We start from the raw sequence: 18,582 nt of genomic DNA on the forward strand, positions 1-18,582 counted from the left end.
ATGTTACATAGCGCAGATGTGTCCTAGTGGGAAGGAGCTCTAGGAGTCGGGGTAAAGCCACCTGCATACGATCAAGTTTCATTCCGCATGCGGAAGCCTGCAGTGGAATCCAGCTCTGACCCCGGCCATGAGCCTTCACTTTCTGTATTACGGATGATCGCGAACGCGCGCCACTGGTCATGCACAGTACAGATTTTTAAAAGTTGTTTGCTTTTCCTAAGTAGCCGCTAGGCGATGATAACTGCTCACAACTGAGCTTTTCTAGAACTGGGTGGGTCTATATATGGACTCTGACTCCTCCCATGAGCATAGTGCACAGGGAACCTAAGAATACTCAATCATTGGGTACATTCTAGCCCTCTGTTTAGACTTGATGGTTCTCCAATTACCAACTCCATGTTAGCAACTTTTTGTTATTTTGTTAATTTTTGATGTGGCTATGCTGGGAAGTGGCCTCAGTAGTAATAGGGACCCCATAGTGGCCCCAGTAGTAATAGTGACCCCATAGTGGCCTTAGTATACTAACAGTTTCCCACATAGTGGCCTCAGTAGCACTATTGACCCCCACAATGACCTCAGTAGTAAAGTGTCTCCCACAGTGGCCCTCAGTAGTAATAGTGACCCCTATATCAGCCCCAGTAATAAAAGTGCCACCACACAGTGGCCCCAGTAGTAATAGTGATCCCACAATTGCTCCAGTATTAATAGTGGCCCCCACAGTTTAGGACCTGTAATGACATCATTGTGATTGCACCTCTAGGGTGTTTGATAGATAACAGATAGCTCTGCTACATGCACGTCACATACACAGCTCTGCTACATGCACGTCACACACACAGCTCTGCTACATGCACGTCACACACACAGCTATGCTACATGCACGTCACACACACAGCTATGCTACATGCACGTCACACACACAGCTCTGCTACACACACGTCACACACACAGTTCTGCTACACACATGTCACACACACAGTTCTGCTACACGCACATCACACACACAGTTCTGCTACATGCACATCACACACACAGCTCTGCTACAAGCATGTCACACACACAGCTCTACTACATGCATTTCACACACAGCTCTGCTACATGCATGTCACACATGCAGCTCTGCTACATGCATGTCACACACACAGCTCTGCTACACGCACATCACACACACAGCTCTGCTACACGCACATCACACACACAGTTCTGCTACACGCACATCACACACACAGTTCTGCTACACGCACATCACACACACAGCTCTGCTACAAGCATGTCACACACACAGCTCTACTACATGCATTTCACACACAGCTCTGCTACATGCATGTCACACATGTAGCTCTGCTACATGCACATCACACACACACAGCTCTGCTACACGCATTCTTCATCCCATACAACAGGAATCACAACCAGCACAGCAGAGTCTTGCACATACTGATCACCTCCTGGTCATGTGACCCCAGACTTCTCCCACACAGGTGACTGATCACATGATGGTGACATCACCACAGGTCCTGGATAGAGATCAGCAAACACCAAAATGCTCGGGTGCTCGTTACTCGGCACAAAATTTTCGCAATGCTCGAGGGTTCGTTTCGAGTAACGAACCCCATTGAAGTCAATGGGCGACCCGAGCATTTTTGTATTTCGCCGATGCTCGCTAAGGTTTTCATGTGTGAAAATCTGGGCAATTCAAGAAAGTGATGGGAACGACACAGAAGCGGATAGGGCAGGCGAGGGGCTACATGTTGGGCTGCATCTCAAGTTCACAGGTCCCACTATTAAGCCACAATAGCGGCAAGAGTGGGCCCCCCCCCCCCGCACTGTCAGCGTAAAGATCGTTCTCCTCTGGCACAGCTGTAACAGCTGTAGCAGAGAAGAACGATGTTAGCCCATTGAATTCAATGGAACCAGCAATACAGCAGGTTCCACTGAATGCAATGGGCTGCCGGCGATTGCAGGATGAATGGTCGGGAAGGGGTTAAATATATAACCCCTTCCCTGCAATTCATCCAGAAATGTGATACACTAAAAATATATACCGGCGTATAAGGCGACGGGGCGTATAAGACGACCCCCCAACTGTCACCTTATACGCCGGCAATACAGTGGAGCAAAGAATAAAAAGCATTACCCACGTCTTCAGACGATCTGTGCCGCTCCTGCAGACTGTCACTCCTTCCTGGTCCACGGACTAAAGCTTTCTCTATGAAAGGCTTGAAATCCCCGCCTCCAGAAACACAAACAAACAAAGCAATTCAATGACATCCCTGTCATTGGCTGTGATTGGCTGAAGGCACGTGTGTTTCTGGAGGCGTGGATTTAAAGCCTTTCGTAGAGAAAGCAATGCTCTGCCGGGAACCAGGAGGGAGCAAGAGCCTGCAAACACCAGGAGGGAGTGACAGCCTGCAGGAGCGCCGCAGAACACCAGGAAGGAGTGACAGTCTACAGGAGCGGCGCAGATCGTCTGAAGAAGTGAGTAATGCTTTTTATTCTTTGCTCCGCTGTATTGCCGGCGTATAAGGTGACAGTTGGGGGGTCGTCTTATACGCCCCGTCGCCTTATACGTCGGTATATATTTTTAGTGTATCACATTTCTGGATGAATTGCAGGGAAGGGGTTATATATTTAACCCCTTCCCGACCATTCATCCTGCGATCGCCGGCAGCCCATTGCATTCAGTGGAACCTGCTGTATTGCTGGTTCCATTGAATTCAATGGGCAAACATCGTTCTTCTCTGTCACAGCTGTTACAGCTGTGGCAGAAAAGAAGGATTTGTCTTCTATATGTTCTCAATGGGGTCGGCGCTGCTGCCGCCGGCCCCACTGAGCGCATATAGAGACGATTTATGGCCTTTAGAAGGACCGTTGGGGTTCTTGAAGCCTACAATACACCTAACGCTCTCCCTATAGCAGCTCCAACACGATACCACTTTCCCTGAACTAATGTCAGAATACATCCGTAGCGAGCCGCGGGAGGGGCAGATTTCAATACTCGGGTGACACCTAATCTCGCCAGCCACTCACTGCAGGGGGGTGGTATAGGGCTTGAACGTTGCAGGGGGAAGTTGTAATGCCTTCCCTGTCTTTCAGTTGGCCAGAAAAGCGCGCTAACGTCTCACAGAGGAAATTGAAAGTAACCCGAACTCCGCGTGGTGCTCGTTAAGAGTAACGAGCATCCCAAACACCCTAATATTCGCACGAATATCAAGCTCGGACGAGTACGTTCGCTCATCTCTAGTCCTGGAACATGGCTGCTATTCGGCACTGCAGGTTGTTAATAAAGTGAAGGACCAGTGATGATGTCACTGTCATATGATTGGGGCGGAGCTCAGAGCCCAGGTAACTGATCACATGACAGTGACATCACTACTGATTTTGTAAGCATACGGCTGCATGTTTTATGTTTTAGGACCTGTGATGACATCACCGCCATGTGATCAGGGGTGGAGCATGTAACTCACTCAAGTGATTACCCTGGTTGGTAATCACTTTAACAGTGACCAGACGTCCTGAAAGTGGGTCAAATGGCTGCCCCACTTGAGTCCTGGGGGAAGGTGGGACACAGGGACCCAAAGCGGGACTCTCCCACCTAAAAGCTGCTTCATACAATTCCCGTTTACATCTGCCATACAGTGGATGTCGCCAAAGGTTTAAGGAACAAGCACTGATATTTAACAAAAGGTTTAAAGAGAAAGGCTTCCAAAACATTAGTAGAAGATCTAGAACTAGAAGTTGAATCCACTATCCGAGAAGAATGTCTAATACCGGCAAAGAAAAAGTTCTACAGAGACCCCAAAATCATCCAAATCAGTTCAGTTGTATCACAACTAGAGATGAGCGAGCGTACTCTGTTCGGGTGTTTTTGAACTCGAGCACCGCTTTTTCCGAGTAACTGACTACTCGGATGAAAAGATCCGGGGGGCGCCGGGGGTAAGCAGGGGGGTTGCAGAGGGGAGTGGGTTGGGGGAGAGAGAGAGAGAGAGCTCCCCCTGTTCCCCACTGCTACCCCTGCTCCACCACGCCGCCCTCCGGAGCCCCCCGAATCTTTTCGTCTGAGTAGTCAGTTACTTGGATAAAGCGGTGCTCGAGTGCAAAAACGCCAAACTGAGTAAGTTTGCTCATCTCTAATCATAACTTATAATAAACTCCCCAAACATAAGAACGGCCATCTTCCTGCTGGAGACCCCACTAGACAACAGTAATACCGCAGAGACTATGCATAATATTCAGTAGAACTGAAACTGATGCCAAAACGTGCAGTTATAGATGTAACAGAGCGAGATATCTCTGCTGTAAGGTAATAAGGAGAATCAAAAGACTTATTGTAACATAAGTGGAGGAACGTTCAGGACTCATCAGCATCCCCCGCTGCCCCAAGCATATTGTATACGTCACTGGATGTTCTTGTGGCTACAGTACATTGGGCGCACCAAACAGGAGGTAAGCACTGGACTCGGTAACACAAATGTGCTAGGGCTTATTTTCAGGGAATGTCTTATTTTGAATTGGTTGAGTGGTGGTGAGAGATGGCTGCGGCTCGACTAATTCAAATATCCCTCCCCCACAGAGCGATTACTGTGATTGGCTGAGTGCCGGATAGGTAATGTATAACTTTTTTTATGTAGTGTAGTTTTATTTTCAGGATAGAGCTTATATTTCAAGCCTACCCCAAAAAAATCAGGATAGGGCTTATTATCAGGGTAGGTCTTACTTTCGGGAAACACTGTATATCTGAGAAGAGTTACCAAGATGGTGAGCGGTCTGCAAATTATGTCCTACGAGAATCAGTTAAAGGATCTGGGAATGTTTAGCTTGCAGAAGAGAAGGCTGAGGGGAGACTTAACAGCTGCCTACAAATATCTGAAGGGCTGTCACAGTGCAGAGGGATCAGCTCTATTCTCATCTGCACAAGGAAAGACTAGAAGCAATGGGATGAAACTGAAAGGGATGAGACACAAATTAGATATTAGACAGTGAGGGGGATGAATGAGTGGAACAGGTTGAGACAGGAGGTGGGGAGTTCTCCTTCAATGGAAGTCGTCAAACAAAGGCTGGACAAATATCTGTCTGGGATGATTTAGGGAATCCTGTACTAAGCAGGGGGTTGGCCAGATGACCCCGGAGGTCCCTTCCAACTCTACCAGTCTAGAATTCTATTAAAACTGCATTCACACTGGTGAGATAATGGTACAAGTTTTGTGTAATGCAAGAAGCACAAAACTCGCAGGAACATACAGTCCATTATTTGCAATGCATATCTTTACATGGGTGATATATATCTTTTGCAGTGTGTCCTATGTTTGTGTGAGAATAGAGCATGCAGACGTGCGGTCTCCCATACAGCAGAAGAACCATGTACTGTGCGATGTGAGCTGTGCCCGACAGTGATATTCTAGATACAGATCCTCCAGCCAGAAGATCTATAGGAGCTGTTAGAAACAATAATATAAAGAGAAAATAAATAACATAATTAACTCTTTATATACCCGTCTGTTTTCAGCCTTTGTTTTCAGGTATAATCTGTCTCTGCTATAAACACCCGTTCCTCAGTGCTGCCATCTTGTGGATTTCTCTGGTATGACTCCATAGTAAAATCATTACTGTATGATGAGAACACTGAGGACACCTGCTGAACAGGAAGTAGATTAAAAAAACACAAAGAATCCTTACAATTAGAGATGAGCGAACATACTCGTTTCGAGTAATTACTTGATCGAGCACCGCGATTTTCGAGTACTTCAGTACTCGTGTGAAAAGATTCGGGGGGCGGGGGGAGGCACGGTGGAGCGGGGAACAGGGGGGAGCCCTCTCTCTCTCCCTCTCCCCCCCACTCCCCGCTCGGCCCCCCCACTCAGCCACGGCGCCCCCCCGAATCTTTTCGCCCGAGTACGGAAGTACTCGAAAATCGCGGTGCTCGGGCGAAAAAGGGGCGTGGCCAAGTAGGTTCGCTCATCTCTACTTACAATACGATATAGATCCTCTGCCAAAAATTCCCCAATAAGCATAGAGAAAGAGGAAAGAGTGAATAATATCCAATTTAAAACATAACTAAGATAAGATAAAGACTAAAACATATGGTGCCTCAACAAATCACTATGATATAAAGAGTTAGCAAAATCCAGAATGTAAAGCAGACAATGATAATTGTACCATGTGTCACACCAACACCAATAGCAATATCAGCACATGTATGAAAAAGGAGCGTGATTGCACGCCAGCTGCGTCATTGGTATCTGGGTGACATCAGATCTGGAAGAAGTGCGTCCATAGCACCTCGCACCTCCATGTGAAACAGTGAGGGAATCATCGAAGAACCACTGAACGCAGCGATTGCATGATAACACCCCGCAACGAAAGGGCATTCCCTGGCTCGTATTCCCATCCACCGGCCGGCTCACCACAGAAGACAGACATGGGAAGGATAAAAGCTGTCAAACCTCCCATCAATAATATCATAGGGAGTCCTGGAAATTCAATGTGTCATTTAACCCTTCAGATTCCATAGTGTGCCAGGTATAGATCTAATATGTCTCTCTGTGCCGCAATAGACAATCCCAATCACCTCCATGTTTGAGCAGGGAGATTAAATCAAAACCCATAAATTTGGTGTAATTAATTAAACCTGCATGTTTAGCATTAACACTGTGAGCAATCGCAGTGTAGCTTTGATGTCGTCTATCATTAAAATGCTCACCCATTCTTCTTCAAATCTCCCTCACTGTCTTACCCACATACTGCTTACCACACCGGCACACAGCCAAATAGACGCCCCCCGAGAACTACAGCTCATACAATGTTTTATGCTGCACTAATTCTAATTCTGTTAGTTCTTCTGTTTTGGCTGATGGTTCTATATGAGCAGTAAGCAGTAACTTGTGGAGATCTGTACATATGGCAGCAGGACGCCAGGTAACACTATGTCTACTTACCCATTTGCAGAAAGCAACACCTGAAGACTAGTGGGTGTCGGTCTTACAGGTAACAGAAGCATTGGAGAGAAGAGAAGATTCTGCAGTACCTCCAGAAGTGGTTGATGACTTAGGCCGGCTGCACATGACAGACCCGGAATCCTGCAACGGAATCTGACACTGTGCCCGTCCGATTACCCGCATACAAATTTTCACATCCGGTCACCCCACATACAAATTTTCCAGTGCCGTCGCTAGGCAATGACGTAGAATCTATGACCTGTTCGAAATGTTAATTGTGGATGGTCCGTGGGTTGGACGGTTTTCATTGACTTCAATGGAAGCTGTCCATGTGGACACCGCACTGAAATGGAGCACGCTGCAATTTTTCCTGCAAGAGCAGAAAATTGCAATTGATTTTTGCTCGTGCGCAGAAAAAAACGCTTTTCCATAGCATGCTTTGGGCGGTATTTGCTGCGGAATCTGTGGGCGGATGTCCGCTCCAGATTCTGTAATGTATATATGCCCATGTGCAAGCGGCATTAGTTGGAGTCAGGCCAGGTGGAATATTTTCACCCCCCCCTGCATTAAAAATCTAAGTTGTGCCGTACATAAAATATGGTACGGCTGGGTTCACACGGGTGGATTTGCAGCGGATTTTCCCTGCTATTTACAGTAGCAGGAAAGTGGATGGGACTTAGAAAATCTCATCTACATGCTGCCGAAGTAATCCGCACAAATCCCTGCGGAGATTCACATGCGGTGCGGAATTTAATTCCGTATCATGTCAATCGTATCGCCGTTTACACTTGTGGAAACCGCTTCTCAATAAGGGGAGGAATTCACAACAAAATCCACATTAAAACCTGCGTCAAAATGTTGCAGGTTCTGAGGTGGAGTTTCTGCTGCAAGTCTGCTGCAGGCATTCAGCCGTACATCCGCCCCATGTGTACCCAGCCTAAGGCGGCTGCAACACACGTGGTCTTCGCTTGTTATCCTGAAACTGCATCAGTTTTCTTCTGTATGCCCACTGATTAATCTGAAAATCCATCCATACGATGACGTCCATAGTTATCATCTTCATTTTCATTAAACCGTCCACGGCATGGCACCAGCTGGAGGTGGTCCAGCAAGAACTCTATGAACCGTTTCCACAACAAAAAAGATGGCAACGGATCCAAGTGGGGCAATATTAATTACGAGAACAGAAAATGCAACATTTTTAATGGTAGCAGAAAGTGGGCATTATTATTAAAGGGGTAGAAAAGGGATATTTTTAATTATATAGGCAGAAGAGGCAGTATTATTACTGATGGGGCAGAGAAGGGGCCACTTTTTCTGTGGGGAGGCCACTGGAAGCTGTACTTACTGCATGAGCCCTAATTACCATCTGGGACACTACCGATTGTGTAAACATATGGAAAATGTAGGAAGGGCAAGGGAAAAGCAAGTACCCAAAGATTTCTGTTTGTCAAGATCTGCAGAGACAAGTTGTGGCTGGGAGAAGTTATTATGGCAGTCTGGGCACGGATGGAAAGGAAAAGGAAGAGAAAACAACACCAATCAGAGATGACGCCACCTGTGATAACTGGAGGTAACTGCGCTGTAATCAATGTCACTATGTAGAGCTGGTAAATGACTATTTTCTAGAGATATACTATTACTAGAGATGAGCGAGCGTACTCGGAAAAGCACTACTCGCTCGAGTAATTTGCTTTATCCGAGTATCGCTGTGCTCGTCCCTGAAGATTCGGGTGCCGCTGCGGCTGACAGGTGAGTCGCAGGGGAGAGCGGGCGGGAGAGAGGGAGAGAAAGATCTCCCCTCCGTTCCTCCCTGCTCTCCCCTGCAGCTCCCCGCTCCGTGCCGGCACCCGAATCTTCAGGGACGAGCACAGCGATACTCGGATAAAGCAAATTACTCGAGCGAGTAGTGGTTTTCCGAGTACACTCGCTCATCTCTAACTATTACTATGCAGAGGTCACTAGTATGCACTCTTACTGGATACAAAAAGTGTGGCTCAGCTCAAAAACCTTTTTGAGTGCTACATGTGCTGCAAGGTTATGTAAGTAACAGGGGTTAACATGGAGTGGGCAGGGCATGGGGGCCCATTCATAATCGACTGCTCTATACTGGGGGTAGCCTTAATCTGGTGCTGTGTAAGGAATATACAATGGTGAAGGGATGGGGTGCATTAGACAGGACCACATAACTCTGAGCTATGATGCTTTGAAACAAACAAACTTTATTGAATAGTCTGACCTTAGTAGCGACAACTATGCATGCTGGAAGAGTAATGAGCCAGGGCATGAGGGTCTGATGCTACGGTGGCAAATGTCTCTCTCCCACCTGGCTACAATGCAGTAGAAAGTTGGTGGACTTGGTGTTATAGGGTGGTCTCTGCCGCTTGGTATGGTGTCCCGGTGTGCTTCGTGTGTCTCCCATAACAGAGAGTCCAAGAAGGCAGGAGGGCTTACCAGAAAAACTCACTTGTTTATTGAGCATACAGATGGTTACAAGGTAACATATAATACCGTATACTTTCGCAATATCCAGATCTGGAGGTGGTGGCTGAAAGTACAGCTGCTCAAAGTCCCGCAATGCTTAAATCCGTGGGACCAGAAAAATGGCTGATGCTTCTTGTAATGGAAAATATTTGATTATGGATAATTTATATTATATGAATTTAAACTGCGCAATAACAGACGCCATCGAATATACCAGAAAAACGACTTAATGAACTAGGTTGTGTAACTGTACCAAGAGACATATGTCAAGACTATCAAGAAGGGTAATAGGCAGCATTGATGCCTTTAATGTAATATTAACATACAGAGTACTCATGGACTGGATATATATATATATATATATATATATATATATATATATATATATATATATATATATATATGAGTTTTGAATTAATACCTACGCCACAGGATAATCATGAAATGTATAAGATAAATCACGTGACCGTGTTCTTAGCTATGTACAGGGACACGCATGCTGAGATGAGATAGGAACTTTGAGCTACCTGGCCTCTTGGCACTCAGTCAAGAGGTTATTCACTGCGACTTAAAGGGGTTGTCCCGAGGCAGCAAGTGGGTCTATACACTTCTGTATGGCCATAATAATGCACTTTGTAATGTACATTGTGCATTAATTATGAGCCATACAGAAGTTATAAAAAGTTTTTCACTTACCTGCTCCGTTGCTAGCGTCCTCGTTCCCATGGAGCCGACTAATTTCTGGCCTCCGATGGCCAAATTAGCCGCGCTTGCGCAGTCCGGGTCTTCTGTAGTCTTCTATGGAGCCGCTCGTGCCAGAGAGCGGCTCCGTGTAGCTCCGCCCCGTCACGTGCCGATTCCAGCCAATCAGGAGGCTGGAATCGGCAGTGGACCGCACAGAAGAGCTGCGGTCCACGAAGACGGAGGATCCCGGCGGCCATCTTCAGCGGTAAGTATTGAAGTCACCGGACCGCCGGGATTCAGGTAAGCGCTGTGCGGGTGGTTTTTTTAACCCCTGCATCGGGGTTGTCTCGCGCCGAACGGGGGGGGGGTTTAAAAAAAAAAAAACCCGTTTCGGCGCGGGACATCTCCTTTAATAGTTTCTTGAAGGTATGCAAATGAAGAATCAGAATGTATCCAATGAATGCCATGTAATGTCTAAGAAGTAACCAATCAAAGGTCGGATTGAGAACTGCTCAAAGAACTATGATATTTCTTGGAATAATGAGATGTAACCAATGGACATGAAGGGTTAAATTGGCCTATCAAAAATGTTGGATTGAAAACTAACCAATAAACTTGCATAGTTAATTGACCAATGATGTTGTGACACCCCAATGTAAGGGGACTATAAATAAAAACCGTCTGGCCCAGGTCGGGTGGGAATTCTTTGATGAATCCATAACTGTGTGGGCTCTGTCATTTAATTCCTCTGTCATATGACGTACTGAAGTCTAGGTGTGGCAGCCCTACTGCACGGGCCACCTGGACTTCAGTCGCAGGGTACACTCTGCTGTCCCTCTGCAGGCTATCGCTGTAACATGGGTCATATGATGTCATTCACAAGGTACACTCCGCTTTCCCTAAACGGTCATATATTTTTGCCGTAACACTTCTGTTCCCCAACTAGCTATTTACATGACGCACACTACACCTATTCTTCCTCTCTTCTCAACTTTATGGCGCTGCAAGTATTTTTATAACTTTGGGGTTATAACGCTAGACTTCCCTAAAGACACAAATTTTCAGAACACAAAACCTGCTTTTACAGAACTGGCCTAACACCATGTAGCGACCATTCTGGGTCACTACAGAGGGACAGATCTGGGTCAGCGGGTTTATGTATAATCTCTAAATGTATTCTGTTGTGCCAGTCTTTGTTTAATATCTAGGGGTCTCTTTACATGGGATGAGTTTTGGGTGCAGAAGTGCCTGACAGCCGTCCCTGGACATCCGCCGCTCTAGCACTCTGGTGCTTACACAGGGGCGGAAGTCATTCAACTGAATGGGGAATTTTCTTGGTTACAAAATCGTGTACCTTTTTGTGTATCCAGCTCTTATGCGGATGTATGTGTCACAAACCCCGGTTAGTCTAATCCTGCAGTCATGTGTTACTCTGCCCGTTCTTCTACAGCCTGTAGGTTGTTAAAGGTGTTTTACCACCAAATATATGTATCACTTATCTACAGGATATATACATGTTACAAAACTACACCCCCAATACCCTTGTAAATAGAGGGGTGGGGGTATGCATGTCCGTTGCTCAATTCACTTCTACGAGACAGGTGAATAGAAGTGAGTAGAGTGGTGGTCACAATGAAACCAATTAGCAGACATGCACTTCACCAGCAGGGAGAGAAGACTGGGTATCTCTAAGGTACAAGGTAGAGATGACTGCGACATGTAATAAAAGGGGATGATGGGACCAAATGTTGAGTTCTGCCCAGAATTACACCATAGAGAAGTTCTGTAGTATGGTCATCCTCATGTCAGCAGGCAGGACCTATATTGATAAGATAATCTTTGGGGTCCTACAGCAATATGTAGCGTCCTGCGAGGGATCGCGAGAAATAACTGTGGTGCCCTACTGAGGGAATGCCAACAGTTGTAACACCCCTGCTTGGGATACTGCAGGAAAATGACTAGCTACCCACACATGCGGCTGGAGTTGGGAGGGTGTAGTGCATGGACCTGTCACAGTGGTACTTACCAACTCCTGGTCCCAGAGGAAGTTACCACAGCAGAGGATAGGGCCAGTAGTCCTCAGGATGAGGGTAGTAGTAGTTGTCAGTTTGTGACACCACCGTTCCATACACTGGCGTTCATACACGGCGGATCAATAAACACTGGACAAGTGTATCGTACCTCAGGTCCTCAGGAACGGTTGAGGCTCGGTAAAACTTTACTTAGTTTAGCTTTGTAGAAATGGGTAATTACAGGTACATTCACGGCAGAAGTTACAGGCAGAAGCTCAGAGGTTGGGAGGCAAAAATACACAGGAACAATACAGCCCTATAGTCCATATATAGGTCACCGGCCCTGAACATGAAATATACTCCGGAGGAGGTAAAAAGACAAGATCCTCTCCACACACTCTCTGGCAAGACAACATTACTTATAAGAAGACTTAGTTCAGATGCACTCCGCATATTCTCCGCGTGGGTGTCAAAATCACATACCTCTGCGTGGTGATCCTATTGGCGGACGGTCACAAAGAAAAAATAACTGCCTTAATACGAATGGGTACCTGGTTCAGTAGCAATTTAGATTTGGGTTACTCTGTCTCTCTCTCTCTCTCTCTGGACGGTGCTCATTCCCTTACATCCACACTCCATATGCTATGGGATGTCATTCCTCTTCCTCAATCTTCGCCAACATGGAAGCTGATGGTGCTCCCATGCAGCTCTGTGTTAGCTCCGAGCAAGATGGAACCCTGCTCCAACACAGAAAGAAGAAGACCTCTTCCCACTCTCAGACACTCACACTTGTCACCTTACTTGTACCACATGACACTGTAAGATAGCTACTAGAAATAAGTGAGCACGCTCGGATAAGGCAGTTACTCGAGCAAGAATCGCTCTCCTCGAGTAACTGCGTTCTCGTCCAAGCAGGCTCGGGGGGGGGGGGGGGGGGGGGGCGGGGAACCCATGTCACCCCCCCAAGCTTGCTCGGACGAAAACGCAGTTACTCAAGAAGAGTGATGATCGCTCGAGTAAATGCCTTATCCAAGTGTGCTCGCTCATGTCTAATAGGTACATTCAGCAGCAGAGCTGACAGGCAATGATTTTAAGAGAGTTAACCCTCCAGAAGGTGCAGCCATGCAACACACATACAGAAAATAAACATGACAGATTTGCACAGTGCATCCACATAAGACTGACATGTATGGCAATTATGGAGGGGACCAGGATGTTGTTCTGGGACACTACGCTTACACCGCAGTGATGAGCTGTTATTGTGAGGCAACTACTAAGCGACCTCCATAAACATCCAGGATCTTCAAAAAACTATTTTTTGAAATGGTTCTTTCTAAAATGAAAGGGTCCTGATGAGACAATCTTGTTTCCTTCGGATGTCCTAATGGGCCGTATGGAATAAGCTTAACAATGCTTTTCAGAAGATAAAGTGCCAGAGATGCTAACAATGAAAAATCCTATCCAGAACATTATGTAGATCATCAGGTGAGAAGGAAGATCTCTAGAGGAAATGTTCCATTATATTTGGCCGGTGAACTCCATCCTCTAAGATATCCTGGTAAACAAGAAGACAATGAGCCATCTATATATGAGCAGTGTTTGCTCTAAACTTCCTCCTGTTAGCTATTTGTTTCTCCTTTGGCTCAGTCAGTAAGTGCTCCTGGTAACTGCAGGTCATGTCTGATAGACCTGCCTGTGTTCCAGATGCCCAGTGAAAGGCTTAGGCCTCATGTCCACGGGAAAAATCAGGCCCGCTACGGCCCGCTGCGGTCCATGCGTGTCTTCCTTCCTTCACGGCCAGATCTTCTTTCTTCGATCCGGCGGGCCAAAGAAAGAAGTTTCCGGCCGCGAAGGAAGGAAGACCTGTATCGTCCAGAGCAGGTGAGTTTAATTCAGGCACGGGTCTCCTGCGGATCTGGACGGCTTCTAAAGGCTTCAATAGCCTTTGGAAGCTATTGGAGCATGTCCAGATTGTTTCCTGCACGCGGGACCTGCGCCTGCAGGGAAAAATAACATCCGCAGGTATTTAACTACCTGCGGGTGTCTAATGCATCCCTAGGGGGCGCGGATCAGCGTGCAGGAAAAATGCTGCGAATTTAAAATCCGAATTTGCCCATGGACATGAGGGCTTAGTGTATCCTGCTGTCCGTTCAGATCGTTGTGTGTATAACTGGCTACTTCTATAACACTCTGAGGCATTGTGTTGTATCTCAAGACTGTAAATTGGAGTGACTGTGTCATCCGCAGGACAAGACCTCTCATTAGCCGAGAAGAAGATGCTCAACTGGGCTCCTGCCACTTAACCAGAGGTTGTAGTGGATTAATTACTCCTTAGCTAAACTGCCTTCACCATATCACTTGTATATTTTGGTGTTGCCTGGTCTGAACAACTCTATGAAAATGTCCTCCTAGTCCATTTTGATATAATAGAATGGGATCTCCAAATCAGAACCTCAGTCTATTAGACAGAGCAGGAGGCCTTCTACCCAGAAGAAGATGGCACCCAATTTTATGGGTACCAAGTCATTTTGTATTTCACTTGTACTATGGCTGTAGGGCACTGTTCCCCAACATGTTGTTCTCTAGCTAGTGTAGATCTACATTTCCCAACATGCCCTGACAACCTGGCAGATGCATGTTAGGAGCTTTAGTTTTACAATAACCATAGAGAAAACTGTGTGAGCCCGGGGCCCCAATGTCAAAGTGCTGAGAAAATACTAAATAACATGGTGCTCATCCAAACCAGTAATGCTTGTACAGTAGCGTTCCCCAACTTGTTAAGGCCTCCAGCTGTTGCAAAACCATACCTTCACAAAAGGAGAAGTATTGGTGATGGTCTCATATATATTCACTTTACTCCAACGTGAGGACAGGGGGTTCAGCTTGAGACACATGACAGTTTGGTCCACAGGGGTGATGCCCAAGTTCTAAAGTTTATAGGGTTTGAGAAAGTATATCCCCAGTGAGAGGTGAAGATTCTTTAGAAGGAGAGCCGATCTCCCAGAGCAAGACTATTAACCCGACGGGTTAAAATGGGCAGTTGGATTTTGCATGCTTCCTTTGAACCGTTGATCTGTTTTTGGACATCTGTAGTTGTTTGTTCCTATCTTCTGCCCGGCTGAGTATCAGTTATTGTGAGATACAACAGAGATGTTTTCACTGTTGCTCCTCCCCATTGTGGGCACCTCGCTACTGCTTTCATATGTGGTTGTAAAGGAGCATTTATGATGATCCTTCGCTTTATGACCATAGAAGGTGGCTGGACTCCATTCTGCTCATGTGCCTATTGACATAGATATAGCCAGATGTTCCACTGGGGTTCTCTCTTTGTGCTCATACTGATCTTTAGGGACTCAGTGACGTAAGAACTCCAGCTCGCACGCAGGTATGAGAGCACTCTATCTGATTTATGGTACCAGGGTAACACCAATACATCACCAGCTCTATGGGCATGTGCCGTTTTATCAATGGCAAGCTGCCAGATTATCAGAAAGAGCGAACAACTTGTATTATTGGAAAAAATAGACAGTTGTCTGCAACTAATTCTACAGGGTGAATCTCTAAAACCAACCATTCCTCAGTAGTTTTGTAATTTTTGTCTGGTTCCCTATGAATATTGACCTGTATTTATTCCATATGTTGCCTAGAGCTTCAGCTGAAATGGTCCCTATAGCCAATGTTGGACTGCGGTGCCCAGGACCCACCGGTAAAATTCATTTTAGTAAAGCTGCATGCAAATATTATGTGATCTCTGTTCACAAATTCCCAGCCACCATGTTCTCTATACACATCAATGGAAAGGTGGCTGCATTTGGGTGCTATTGGTTTGCATGTCACCTCACCATTAAGAAAGTTATTTGTGGTCCTGAGGGTCTGTAGTGGTGAGGGCATGCTGGGACTTACAGTTCCTTATTGAGGCAGAAGTGATGATGAGAATATGAAAGTAAAGGAATTTTAATTACAAAGTAGGAGAAGGGACATAGAAACATAGCATGTTAGGCCAAAAAAGACCTACGTCCATCAGGTATTAGTGTATCTGGACGCCACCAGAACCTAGGGATTTGACAGGAGGAACCCCCTGTCACACCCCCAGCTCCCAATAGGGTCAAGGCACAAAGGTCCTAGCAGCGTGTAGACTGATTTTAAGGGTCCCTGCAGGTTTAGGATGAAGCTTACTTCTCCACTTCGCCTTACGTTATGAGCTGTAAATGCTGCCATGTTAGCGGTGTAACATGGCAGCATTTTCACCAACTAATGTAAGCCTAACAAGACAAACAACCCTCACCCTAACGGCTCCTTTCCACTGGCGAGGTAATCGCACGGTTTCAGTGCGATGCGAGACTGCGAGCTCTCGCAGGAAAGTCCTACACATGTTGTTCTATGACAACCTTTCCACTAGCGATGTTTAAGGGTAAGCTGCGATGCGAGGATTACAAATCGCAGCAGGAGGATTGTTTCAGCGTTTTACATTTTTCTGTCGCCCATACAGTGCAATGGCAAACAGATTCTCGCATCGCAACGCAAAAGCTTGCGATTTTGCAGTGTTGCGATACGATTTTAACATTGTGATTTTCTCACAGCAATATCGCTATCGACAGTGGAAAGGCCCACTAAAGCAGCCGGATCGGCTCAAATCAATGCACCCGCTGCAGTCCTCTCCACAGCCTCTCCGTCCCCCTCACTGTGAGCCAGCACTCCTACAGCCTTCCCCAGAGCCTCCCCGTTCCCTTTCCTGTGTGGAACCCACCGTGTCCGTCACTCCCTCACTGTCCGCCACCAATGTTGTCTGCTCCGACGTGCTGCCAGTGCTGGGAGGCCGTACGCCGGCTCTCTGTGTGTGCTCTTGCCGCTGTTGTGTGCCTGCTCCAGCCCGCCGACAATGTTAGAGTGACAAGGGCGTGCGCGGGCGGCCGCTCCCTATGGCAAGGTGACATAGAACTGACCTGGAGGTGCCGCTGTTCAGTCCAAATCTACTACTAAGTGACAGGTCGGGGGGCCAGCTGGCAGGCAGCCCGGTGGACGCCGCTGCAGAATTCCTGCTGCATATCCCGCTCTCCGCTTCCCTTGCACATGGGGCTGCGTGGCTGCAGCAGGGTCCGCTGTCACAATTTGGAAGGCAAACTTTCTTTCGCTGCTGTCTGCATTTTTAAATTCAACTTTACTGGGCTGCCAGGACCTGCCGCTTAACAAGCTGAGCAGCCAATGAGGTACAGGGGGCATCACCCCCCTGTCAATCAAGATACACTAATACCCGTCCATCAAGTTCAACCTATTACTCCCCCAAAATTGATCCAGAAGAAGTCAAAAATCGTCAATGAGGTAGATGCCCATTTTCATCATTTAAGGGACTATTTTATTGAATCCACCATCACTACGTCCTCATGCAGAGGGCCACACATGCTTTTCTCAGTATTAACTGCTAACTCTTGCTTGCCTCGTCCAAACTGTGTCTGTCCTGGAGGCCATCTCAGTAGCGTGCTGCCTGGCTCTCGCCCTGGAATAGTGACCCTCCCAACTCTGCCAACTGTGAGCCACTAATATTTGCTCTGGCAGTGCCAGGCCGCAGCAGTATTAAGAAGCTGCAATATGTTCAGTGGTGGAAGCCCTCACAACAACTTCAAGAAGATGGGGCACAGGAAAGGAAGGGAGGATACTGGACGGTCTATCAGTTCTCCTAGATCAGTCAGTTGGCTAGTTTCTTATATAGATATATAGATTCATGGTGATGTTGTATGCTGCCTATCTGTATATAGTGTAGGTGGGCGGAATGCTGGGGACCCATTCCTTTTCAAGGCCCATTGTGGGATTCACCTGTTCCCCTGTGGGACAGTCCAATTCTGCCTTCAGCATCCAAGTACTTCTATATGCAATTCTGCATGCATATTGGTGAAGAGAAGACATCCATAACCCTCTGGTTCTGGGTTGGAACCTCTGGTGTTGTAGCCATGTAGACCGAGAGCATAGTCAAGGGTGAGCCAGGAGTCAGTAGCAGGTGGTCTCAATTTGCAGGTGTAGAGGATCAGGTTAGAAAGAAGAGCTAGACAATTGGCAGGGAGCTCAATAATCACTCAGAAGTGGCAGGGTGCTATCAAGAGAATCACCCCGTATATACTGTAGTTGGTGAGTTTGTTGTAAGTTTTGTTTGTTGGTAAACTTACTTGCATCTGGACCCTAAAGTTAGGATGTTGGGCCATATTTTCCTATGCCAACTGTGCCCTTTGACAAGATGTCCTATATGTATGGGACACCATACATGTCGCCACGTCTTGTGCTCTTCACACGGGAGACAAGGAAGGATAAGGCTACTTTCACATCTGCGTTGGGGGTTTCGGTTTCCTGCTACGTTATGGAAGCAGGAAAGGAGAGTCCCCTGAATGAAGAGATCCGTCTTATGACATAACCGAACAGTGCCGAACGGTCATCATTGACTATAATGGGATCCATTTGGCCTTTGCTCAGCTGGCCAG

At 46.8% G+C, this 18,582-nt stretch overlaps 1 protein-coding gene across 1 annotated transcript in view; it reads left to right on the forward strand.

The window, feature by feature from the left end:
* Positions 1-18,582, forward strand: part of LOC136631961 (short-chain collagen C4-like) — a 471,326-nt gene that overhangs the window by 62,441 nt on the left and 390,303 nt on the right. The window lies entirely within an intron of this gene.

The sequence above is a fragment of the Eleutherodactylus coqui genome, chromosome 6, assembly GCF_035609145.1.
Source record: "Eleutherodactylus coqui strain aEleCoq1 chromosome 6, aEleCoq1.hap1, whole genome shotgun sequence".
Lineage (NCBI taxonomy): Eukaryota > Metazoa > Chordata > Amphibia > Anura > Eleutherodactylidae > Eleutherodactylus > Eleutherodactylus coqui.